An 11,610-nucleotide genomic window follows, 5' to 3' on the forward strand; every position below is an offset into this window, starting at 1 on the left:
GATACTGCTGACATCAGTTAATACAGAGCCTGTTTTACAATTTTTGTTGATTAAAAGTGTCTTGCCTTTCTCCAGGGGAGAACTTTGTTAAATGTGTGCGCACACAAGTTGGATGGATCTCACACAGCAATGGAGAAATAAACATTCCTGCTAGACATGTTAGATGGCAACTTTTGCAATTTACAGCAATTATTAATTTGAATATCATTTCTAATTTCTGACCATTTTAAATATAGTAAATAACTCGGTAAGAATTCTTTAAAGTTTGACTGACAGAGCAATCCGCAGTAACATTCCATTGGTTTCTTGTTCATTGATTCAATTGTAGAACTTGGAACTTGGCACCAATATTATTCTGCTCTTTGGAAGTTATCACCGTATCATGCAAAAGAAATCTATAACATGCTGCTAATATATACTCAAGTAATGTTAACCACTTAACGATGCTAGGGCATGCTATGCTTTACTACAAAAGGAAAGCTTTAATGCCGTTAGGGCGGCATAGCACATCCTAACTATAGTGCTCTCCCGTAACCCAAATACCCTCCGTGGCAATCCCGATCGGGGAAACTGCCTGACAAAGCAGTCCCTGCAGCACTGACCGGATTGCCTGGGTTTTCAGGCAGATCCCAAAACATGGAATAAAAAAAAATATTTAATGATAGAAAAATAATATATAAAACTACAATGAGAATTAAATTATATATAGAGATAGCTAGATAGACCATTTTATTCGAAGTGTATTTTGATATTGATACCATGTACAGAAATGAAGAAAATTACCCAACCAGACACTTAGTCTGGATGGTTACAAGGACAAGGCTAAAAAAAAATGTAATCTTTATCAAGCAACAAATTGGTCTAAAATGCAACCCAAAAATAAAATACTGTACATAAAGTGGCACATATAAACGTGTAAAATAATCTCTGCCTGCCTCAAAACAGGGGGATAGGAGAACTCCTTACCCTTATGAGCAGCTAAAGTAAGTAAAAACTACAAATAATTATTCCTGTGTTTCAGGCTTCTAAGAAAATCAGGTTATAGGGGTTAATTAAACTAAGCAATTAGCCAGAGGACAAAAGTGAAAATACAGCTTCTTAATAGAGCCCTCTATATCAGACCTAAATATTTTAAGTGCCTAAGGGAGAAGTTGGTATCTTAGATACTAGTCCAGCTTAAAAACTGCAAAATAAAGCAGATATACAAAACGCTGAAACACCGAGATACCTCAGCCAGGGGCATACTTGGAGTATTATGCACCAGGGTGGATCTTATATATGTGCCAATTTTAAAATGTAAAAAACACCCACACGTTTTTTTTAAATGTATTTAGCATTGAGCAGTGTTTGCATTTTTTGTTTTATGTATTTAGCACTGAGCAGTGTTTGTGTGTTTAAATGTAAACCTGTTTTTGTATGAAGTATGTGTGAGTGAATGTAGTGGTGTGTTTGCATGTAGTGTTGGAATTTGAATGCAGGCGTGCGTTTTTGTGTAGTGTGTTTTTTTGAATATGTGGTGTGTTTTTATGTAGTGTTGATATTTGGATGCAGGGGCGTATTTGTGTGTAGTGTTGGTGAAATGCTGAGATGTATGCACATATACACATATACTCAAATATACACACCCTGGCACACATGCAGATACATAGACACATAGGTATACACATGCAGATACATAGAAACAGAGTCATGCACAGATACAGACAAACACTGACACACATACAAATAGAGACACACAGATACAAACACACATATAGATACAAACACACACACTGACACATGTATAGAGAGACATAGGCACAGACACATACAGATACACTGACACACAGATACAAACACACATACAGATACACATATACAGACACACATACAGATAAACAAACACACAGGTATAAGTGTGTGTGTGTGTTTATTGTATGCGGTGTGTGTGTAGTGTATGTGTTTGTGTACTGTATGCAGTGTGTGTGTGTGCATATAGTGTATGCAGTGTGTGTGTGTGTATTGTGTGTATGTTGTATGTGTGTGTGTAGTGTGTATAGTGAGCAGTGTGTATTGTTTGTGTGTCCAGGGAGGGGGGGGACACTACATTCCCTGGTGGTCCGGTGGCACAATATGGTTGCCAAGTGAAGAGGGGCCCAGGAGTCTCCACATCCAGCAGCAGCATGTCCTCTGTTCTCGCGATCCGAGAGGACGTTGCCGCGGGTTGTGAATTTGCGAGAACAGAGGACATGCTGCTGCTGGATGTGGAGACTCCTGCAAGTGGGATGAAAATGCGCCCCGGGCACTGCCCTAGTGAGTGGCACCCACCCCCTCTTTGTACACAACTGACCTCAGCATACTATAAAAGAAAGGACATAATATAGCATAATATGCATAACAACAAATTTATTTCTACAATATTACAACAAAAATATTCATGAAATACTGTATAGGCCTTTTAGTGTATTTTATCTTTCAGCATAAAATTATGTATAATAAGCAATGGAATATTGAGTATGACTTAAACAACAACAAAAAATTATTTGAAACAAAAAGAAGGAATAATAATAAAAAAAAAAGTGGAAAATAGAACTTAGAAGGGGAGGGACAAGGGGGACGGGTATCCATCCTATGTAAATAAATCTTTAATGAATATGAAATTATATGAATTACTACAGTTATGGCATATCAAAACATATTTTATAACACAAATTACAGAACTATTATATATGTAAAATATTTACAATTCATATTTCTTTTATATCCTTTTCTTAATTTCTCATATTTCTTTTTTTTATTCATATTACATTGTTTTCCATTTGTATATATATATATGTAAAGGTAATTCCCGACTTACTAATTGGTTCCGAAGCGTAGTTCATAAAGTGAGAGTTTATAAAGTGAGAACTAATTTACCATAGACACAATGTAATAAACACAGGTTCCGTTCCTGACCAACAAATGTTACCACTGAAAACCTAAATTATTAAGTACAAATACAACATGACAGCATAGCAAATACATGTATGTTGTAGGAATTTTAAAGGCATGCATACCATATTGAAATCTTCTTTAAATTATCATCAATCCTCGTACTATTCAATGAAGAGACGTGCTGCACTTGTTGAATGGGGAACCTCTCTTAAACCCTCCTACTCAGGGGCGTACCTAGAGCATTTGGCACCCGGGGCGGATCCTGGGCTTGGCACATACATTACTTACAGATAGGAGCTGGAGGAGGAGTAGATTCCCTGAAGTCCTTCCCTGGAGCCTGTTATGTGGAGAGGCAGGGATTTCTTCTTGCTGCACCTCCATGTGAAGCAGTAACAGCAGCGGGTAAGGGCTGTATTAAGCCCCGCCCCCGCTGCTGATGTGGCGCCGCCCAAGGTTTGTATTAGCTCCGCCCCCACTTTACCTCCGTGCGGCCAGTTCTGCTGCTCTTTGCGTGTGTGAGCTGTTCTGGCCGCCCGGCCCTAACTACCTTGGGGCACTGTGCGGCCACAGCTCACACAGCCCCCAGACCAGGGTCATGGATGGCAACCCCCACTTTGGTGGCACCCGGGGCGGACCGCCCCCTCCGCCCCCCCCTTAGTACGCCACTGCTCCTTCTTATTCATTTTCTTCATCGTCAGCATCCCCCTCTCCTTAATCACTTTTTTGTTACTCCTTTTATTTTTACAGCTCTCAAACGTTCTTCCTTCTCCCCTTTTTAGGGCTTTTCAGCCCTCCTGCTCCTTACTATTCCTGCCTGCCAAAACATGGCACAATGGCCAACACACATACACACAGACAGCTATGTCAGACACACACACACACACACGCAGACAAATCAAGTCAAATCTATACTCAATAGCATACAGTGCAATAATATTACAGGATCTGTAATGTATGAACATGAAAACACGAAAAGAATACAGTACAATCTAAAACTGTTTTTAGACTTCCCTTTATCTTCAGGAACTGTGTTCCTGATCCTCATCTCTCTTCTTGTCTACTCCTGACCACAAATTCTTCTTCTTCTCTTCTTGTTTGTGCTCCAAAGCACTCTTCTCGGTCCTGATCCATGGGCCACTGACACAAAATGGAGGTGAAACAAAATGGCGGCACATCCAGAAAAAAGTTCATAAAGTCAGGAGTTCATAAAGCGAGAGTTCATAAAGTGAGAAATGCCTGTATTTGATGTGAAATTAAAGCCATCCCAAACATTTTAATCTTACTCCCACCTTCTCTTCATTTCCATCCTACTGCTCCTGGCAGCTGATGATGTCTCTCCAAACCCTGGTCCCTACTCTACTAAACCACGTGGCGCTAACCAGGGGTCAGGTCCTGGGGAAAAAAGTGTGGGAACACACCCAAGATCCCCCCCTCCAAAAAAAAAGATAATTATCTTTAGAGGAACGCTCCAAGCAGTTCCTTTATGGTGAGCTGTAGTGGTTATGGTGCAAGGAGGGCACTGGTGATGCCCATGTTGTAAGATAATTTAGGGATTAACTCATTGAGTGATTGCCACCAGCTGAGCATGTTTGGAGTCTTTCTTTAAGTCCACTTTGGCCAGAGGTGTTCCTTATCTGACTTAAGGCCTTGCAGGTTTTCAAAGGCAGCGCACATTTATGAATCCTTGTATTATGTGCAGATATACTGGCATGTAAAAAAATGTGCTCTGGGCCAGTTTCAGCTGTAAAATGTATATCTCTCTAATTCTGGGCAAATAATATAAAAGCGCAATACTAGTCACTATATGTTTTGTTTTTTATCAGATTACTTTTTTTTTTTTATACCCAGATAATACTGTCCTGGCCCCCAACCCCCTCCAACCACCCTTCCACCACCTAGCCCTCTTATGCCCATCAAACAAGTAATAGCTCCCCTCCCCTTATATATACTTACAGTTCTGAAGAACAGGCTCAGCAGGCTCAAGGATCAGTGCTGTGCTCTGGGCTCAGGCCGGGCGGAAGGAGTATGTGGTGACTGTGTGAGGCTGCTCTACAATTCTTTCTTGGAGGAGACCGCTGTGACCCAGGGCTCACCCCAGTGTTGCTGTGACTCCGCCTCCACGTGATGTCACAGAACGCGCATTGCCGCATACGCAAAGGGCAGGGGAGGTCGGGAGGAGGAGCAAGTAAGTCTGAGTCATTCACTACATGGCGATGCGGCTCGCATAGTGAAGGATCGGATCGGAAAGGCAGCCCGGGGAAGCTGCAGTTAAAGACGGCCCTGGTCCTGCAGGAGCAACGGAAACAGCGTTCCTGCTTTGAAAAAAGTGCAGGAACGCTGTTCCCATGCTTTCCTGCAGGACTTGAGCCCTGGTGCTAACACCAGAAACCACAACAATCTCATATCCATTCCATGTAACTCTCACTATAATCCCTCCTTTAAAGCTGCCCTCTGGAATGCACGCTCTGTGTGCAGCACTGTTAAATCAACTTCCAACCATGACCTATTTATCTCACACTCCCTAAACCTACTTACACTAACGGAAATATGGCTCTCTCCCTCTGATACTGCTACCCCTGCCTCAGTATCCTCTGGTGGTCTTCCCCTTACCCACAATCCAAGAGAGGCTGAGAGTAAAGGTGGCGGTGTAGGATTTCTGCTTTCACCCCACTGCTTCTTTTAAAACTCCTCAGTAGCTGACCTCAGTAGCTTCCAAACTCCTTTCTATTACCTCCTCTCTTGGCCTATCGCAGTGGGTAACTACTCCCACACATGTAGCTGGCAATACCATTGATCTTTTTTTTTATAATGCATCTCTAAGCTCCAAAACACTCAATTCCCTCTCTTAAATCACAACCTCTTATCATTTGTTATTGAAAGACCCCTCACCCAACAGCATGACCCTAACCGCCCTCAACTCAGAAGGGACCTAAATTCTCTTGACCTCCAGCAACTCTCAGCTAATCTCCTTTCAAAACTCTCATTCATCCCCACTTTCTCCTGTCCCTCTCTGGCTATCTTCTCATATAATGCTACCCTCACCTCTGCCCTGGACGCTGCAGAGCCGCTCCAAAGATGCACCTCAAGGAAGACGCACCTTCAACCTTGTCACACTAAATGGACCCGTTACCTGCAGAGATGCTCCCGTTCAGCTAAACGCTGCTGGAGGAAGGCCCCCACCTTGTCAGACTTCCTCATTTATAAATTAATTTTGTGTTCAGAGTACAACAAGTTGTCATTAATGGTACATTTTCAAGCTGGACAAAAGTGGTAAGTGGTATCCCTCAGGGTTCTGTTTTGGGACCGCTTCTATTTAACATATTTATAAATGATCTTGAAATGGGCATTGAAAGCCATGTATCGGTGTTTGCAGATGACACAAAACTTTGTAAAGTAATAAAATGTGAGCAGGATATTGCCTTGCTGCAGAGGGATTTGGATAGATTGGGGGACTGGGCACTAAAATGGCAGATGAAATTTAACGTAGAGAAATGCAAAGTTATGCACTTCAGGGTTAAGAATGCACAAGCAATTTACACCCTAAATGGTAGTGAACTAGGCATAACCACACACGAGAAGGATTTGGGAATTGTTATAGACAACAAATTAGGCAGCCAGAGGCGGCTCTCTAATTAGGCGGTTTAGGCGGCCGCCTAAGGCCTCGCGCTGGCTGGGGCCTCGCGGCCGCCTAAACCGCCTGAGGGCAGAGTGTGTCAGGTCCTCGGTCACTGACCATCACCCCCTCTCACCATCACCCGCCTCCCCCCCCCCATACACACAACACACTTCAAGCAGCTACCCCATACACATAGGGTCTCAGACAAAAACGCAAACATGTTCAGAGACATACATTCACACACACAAGGATACTCTTTGTCAGACACACTCTCAGTGCATCAATGTGTATATGTGACACTTTTTTTTGTTAGTGGGGCCTCATGTTTGCGTTTCGCCTAAGGCCTCAAAAAGTCTAGAGCCGCCTCTGTAGGCAGCAATATGCAATGTCAATCTGCCGTTGCTAAGGCCAGTAAGGTTTTGTCATGTATAAATAGGGGCATAAATTCTCGAGATTAAAATATAATTTTGCCTCTTTATAAATCGCTGGTAAGACCACACCTTGAATATGCTGTGCAATTTTGGGCACCTGTTCTAAAGAAAGATATCATAGCACTAGAAAAAGTGCAGAGACGAGCTACAAAATTGATAAAAGGAATGGAGCATTTTAGTTATGAAGAAAGGTTAAAAAATGTAAATCTTGAAGAAAGGAGATTTCATCTAAGGCAAAGAAAAGGTTTTTTTTTACAGTGAGAGCAATTGGGATATGGAATTCTTTGCATGAAGAGGTGGTTTTGTCAGAGTCTATACAGATGTTTAAACTGCAATTGGATTAATACTTGCAAAAACATAACATACAGGGATCTAATTTCTAATTAGTGGGGTAATAACTAAAATAGAATTTTAAAGAAAGCCTACCAAAGAACTAAGGCTGTGGACAGATCAGAGAGCCTACACAGACCTCCCAGAAATACCTCCACAACCCCAGGCATTACAAGGTTTATAGGCACATATGACAAGAACTGGAACCAGGCACTACAGGTGCTGAGTAGAAATTGGCCGGTACTACAATATGATACGTGCCTAAAAAATACAATTTCAAACCAGCCTTCAATGACGTTTCAAAGAGCTAAAAACTTGGCAGATCACTTAACACACAGCCACTTTAAACCAGCTCAAACTATACCCACATGGCTCCAAACTAAGGGTCTTTTCAAGTGTGGCCACTGTAAGGCTTGTGATTTCATTTTACCTTCCAAAACGGTACATAACAAAAGAACATCTAAAGATGTAGTGGTCAACTCGTTCATTAACTGCAGTTCTACCAATGTTGTGTACCTTATAACATGTGTTTGTGGATTACAGTACATTGGCAAGACGTATCAACAACTACGTCGATAAATTTTACAACATGTCAATTCTATCACGAATCCACATATAGACACACCCATCGCCAAACATTTACGATTAAACCATGCCTCCAAATCCAGTGCATTAAAGTTTCAGGTGATCCAAAAAATATTTCAGGACCATAGGAAGGGAGACATCAATGTCTCCTTACTAAAGGCCGAGTCCCGTTGGATTTATTTATTTCAAACATTATACCCTAAAGGATTAAATTAGGAGTTAAACTTTACTCCATTTATTCATTCTTAGAGGGTATATGTTTGACCACCTTTTATCCAACAAGAATTCAAGTTACAATTTATACTGGACATATATAATCTATACAAGCACTTTGTTATTATTCATGACAATTATTATTCATTATTTACATGGATTGGTATTCAATTGTATTTTTTCTGCTTCTTCTCTCTGTCACGATATATGGTTTAATGCATTAGGACTTCAGTCTAATTTATGAAACATTCTAGTACAAAATGACAGAAGAAAACACATGTAGACTCTCTTCATACTAAATATCATGAGGAGTAATATATTAGATGTAATATTGTAGCCACATTAATACTAACTACCTTTTGGATACTTTGTTTTCAATTAAGAAGTATCAACTCTGGACACCGGAGGTAGTATACCTCTACGTTTTTCTCTTTGTACTTTCTCAGTACGATCTAAAATATTTTTACTGTCTGCCCAGTTGAACTATATTACATAACAATAATATCAACATTCTATAGGAATGTATATTTTTCTATACGACTATTACCTATCCTCCCTCACAGGATTTCGGACCCTCTAGGGTTAAATGTGGAGGAGGCCAGGTTCCACCCCCCTCCCTCACGTTGGCAAGATTTACAGCCAATCATGAGGGAGGGCGGGATATTTAAATGACGATGTAATCCTTACCTGGTTCCCTTGGAAGAACCGTTAGTCGGCGAAACGCGCGTCGGGACTAACATAGGGGAGGGTGCAGGTGATAGACAGGGATGACGCTGAAATAAGAATTTTAGCAATTTACACAGTCACCCTCTTCTAGATTTCTGTACTCTATTTGAGTCAGGACAGAAGTATAGGCGTGAAGGTAGTGATTTCTACCTTACGTTAGACTATTGCAGAACGGAGGAGTCAGTAATTTCGTCAGTATGGTGATATTATGATATAGGAATGGGGTGGTAACGCTGGGTTTTTCTTGCACAGATCTTTATTTAACCCCTAATTTCCCTCACTATTTGTGCCATTATTTGACTTATATGGCATCTCTTCTGACGAAGATTTCTAACCGTTTTTCTTTACTACTCTGTCCTTATAGTTACTTTACTATTTTTTCTTTTTACTTTTAAAATGATTATTAAAAGTTAAATTTTATTATTTATGGATTGCTGACCTTATATACTAGTAGCCTGCAGGTGTACCATTCAAACTCTGTGCACCATTCAGGTATACTTGTATTTCTTTCGCTTTAGTTGTTATTCAGTAGGGGTTATCCCCCAATTTGTTGCAGCAATCTGACACACTCTCTCTATTTTTCTCATTCAAATCTACATGATTGGGGGACTGGGCACTAAAATGGCAGATGAAATTTAAAATAGAGAAATGCAAAGTTATGCACTTCGGGGTTAAGAATGCACAAGCAATTTACACCCTAAATGTTAGTGAACTAGGGATAACCACACACGAGAAGGATTTGGGAATTGTTATAGACAACAAATTAGGCAGCAATATGCAATGTCAATCTGCCGTTGCTAAGGCCAGTAAGGTTTTGTCATGTATAAATAGGGGCATAAATTCTCAAGATGAAAATATAATTTTGCCTCTTTATAAATCGCTGGTAAGACCACACCTTGAATATGCTGTGTAATTTTGGGCAGGCACCTGTTCTAAAGAAAGATATCATGGCACTAGAAAAAGTGCAGAGACGAGCTACAAAATTGATAAAAGGAATGGAGCATTTTAGTTATGAAGAAAGGTTAAAAAATGTAAATCTTGAAGAAAGGAGATTTCATCTAAGGCAAAGAAAAGGTTTTTTTTTTTTTACAGTAAGAGCAATTGGGATATGGAATTCTTTGCCTGAAGAGGTGGTTTTGTCAGAGTCTATACAGATGTTTAAACTGCAATTGGATTAATACTTGCAAAAACATAACATACAGGGATATAATTTCTAATTAGTGGGGTAATAACTGCTTGATCCAATGAGACATCTGACTGCTATTTTGGGGTCAAGAAGGATTTTTTTCCTAGTTTGTTGCAAAATTGGAAGCGCTTCAGACTGGGCTTTTTGCCTTCTTTTGGATCAACAGCAAAAACACATGTGAGAAAGGCTGAACTTGATGGACGAATTGGACGCAAGTCTCTTTTCAGCTATGTAACTATGTAACTATGTTCATATAGCACAGCCCTCACCCTTGCTAAACAATCCTACTTTTCCTCTCTTGTTCGTTCATGTTCACGCAATCCCAGGTGTCTCTTTAGTACCTTCAACTCTCTCCTTTGCCCACCTCAAGTCACCCTTCAAACTGAGCTTTCAGCAGATAGCCTTGCATGCTACTTTACCGACAAGATTGAACAGTTAAGGAAAGAATTCTCCCCCTTTGCTCCTCCCTCTCGCAACCACACATGGACCGTATCTTCCCTACCCTACAGGCCTTCTCCCCAACTACAGAACAGGAGGTGGCTTCACTTCTCCTCTTGTACCACCACCTGACCGCTTGATTCAGTACCTTCCCACCTTGTCAGATCTCTCTCCTCTTGACTTGTACCATCCTTAACACACATCCTAAACTGCTCTCTTTCATCTGGTGTTGTCCCTGCTCCTGCATGCTACTGTTGTACCCATCCTAAAAAAGCCATCCCTAGACCATCTTCCCCTTCCAACTATCGTCCCATATCCCTGCTTCCTTTTTCCTCAAAACGTCTAGAAAGACTTGTCTTTACTTGTATGATTCACTTCCTAAATTCCAACTCCCTCCTCGATCCTCTTCAATCTGGCTTTCGCCCCCTCCACTCTACTCAGACTGCTCTTATTAAAGTTACGAATGACCTAATCACAGCTAAATCCAAAGGCCACTACTCCATACTAATTCTTCTTGACCTCTCTGCTGCATTTGACACTGTTAATCATGTCCTCCTCCTCCAAACTCTTCAATCTCTTGGCCTCTGTGACACTGTCCTCTCGTGGTTCTCCTCCTATCTCTCCCAATGTTCGTTCAGTGTCTTCTTTTGCAATGACACCTCCTCCTCTCACCCTGTCTTGGTTGGAGTCCCCCAAGGATCTGTTTGTGGTCCCCTTCGGTTCTCTGCCCCGCTACAATTGGTAATGAATGCTGCCGCCAGGCTGATCTTTATCACACGTCGTTCCTCCCATACCTCACCCCTCTGTCGATCCATACACTGGCTCTCTGTATCTTATATGTATCAATTCAAAATACTAACCCTTACCTATAAAGCTCTAACCAACTCTAGCCCCTCTTACATTCCTTCCCTGATTCATAGATATGCCTCTTCTCGGTCTCTCCACTCTGCATATGACCTTCTCGTGTCCACTGCTTGCACCCTTGCTACTAAATCGCGCTTGCAGGACTTCTCGCAGGCGGCTCCCTTCTTTTGGAACAGCCTGCCTACCCCCATGATACCCTCCTCTAGTCTTCAATTGTTTAAAAAGTCCCTCAAAACACATCTGTTCAGAAATGCTTATGGACTCCCAGAGCAACTTATCTATATTTACCCAAGTCTGTGTCTTGCTCT

Source organism: Pelobates fuscus, chromosome 1 (assembly GCF_036172605.1).
Source record: "Pelobates fuscus isolate aPelFus1 chromosome 1, aPelFus1.pri, whole genome shotgun sequence".
Taxonomy (NCBI): domain Eukaryota; kingdom Metazoa; phylum Chordata; class Amphibia; order Anura; family Pelobatidae; genus Pelobates; species Pelobates fuscus.